Raw genomic sequence first — 292 nt, forward strand, 5'->3', positions numbered from 1 at the left:
AGCACGGACACGAAATCTAGAGGTGAGTCGATACTAGACTTCATTCTATGAAATAAGCTTAGTGTCTTGAATCTAGGCTCAGAGCCGACCTTTATAACAAAGAGTAGAGAGGAAGTTTTGGATATAACCCTAACTTCGGACACGTTTGCCCATAAAATCAAGAGATGGAGAGTACTTAGTGAAAAGTCTTACTCTGACCATAGTTATATTCAATTCGAAATAGGCTTCAAGACCCCCAAGTTAGGGAGTTCAGAAATGTGCCAAATACCGACTGGGGGGTTTACAAAAAAAA

The 292-nt window shown here is 40.1% G+C and overlaps 1 long non-coding RNA gene across 1 annotated transcript in view; it reads left to right on the forward strand.

Moving 5' to 3' along the window:
- Nucleotides 1-3: 3 nt before the first annotated feature.
- Nucleotides 4-292, forward strand: part of LOC118749920 — a 4,341-nt gene continuing 4,052 nt past the window's right edge. Inside the window, exon 1 of the long non-coding RNA XR_004994309.1 lies at nt 4-22. This is a non-coding gene — a long non-coding RNA (uncharacterized LOC118749920). The remainder of the gene's footprint in view (nt 23-292) is intronic.

Source organism: Rhagoletis pomonella, unplaced genomic scaffold (genome assembly GCF_013731165.1).
Source record: "Rhagoletis pomonella isolate Grant_MI unplaced genomic scaffold, Rhpom_1.0 Rhpom_scaffold_00088, whole genome shotgun sequence".
Classification (NCBI taxonomy): Eukaryota; Metazoa; Arthropoda; class Insecta; order Diptera; family Tephritidae; genus Rhagoletis; species Rhagoletis pomonella.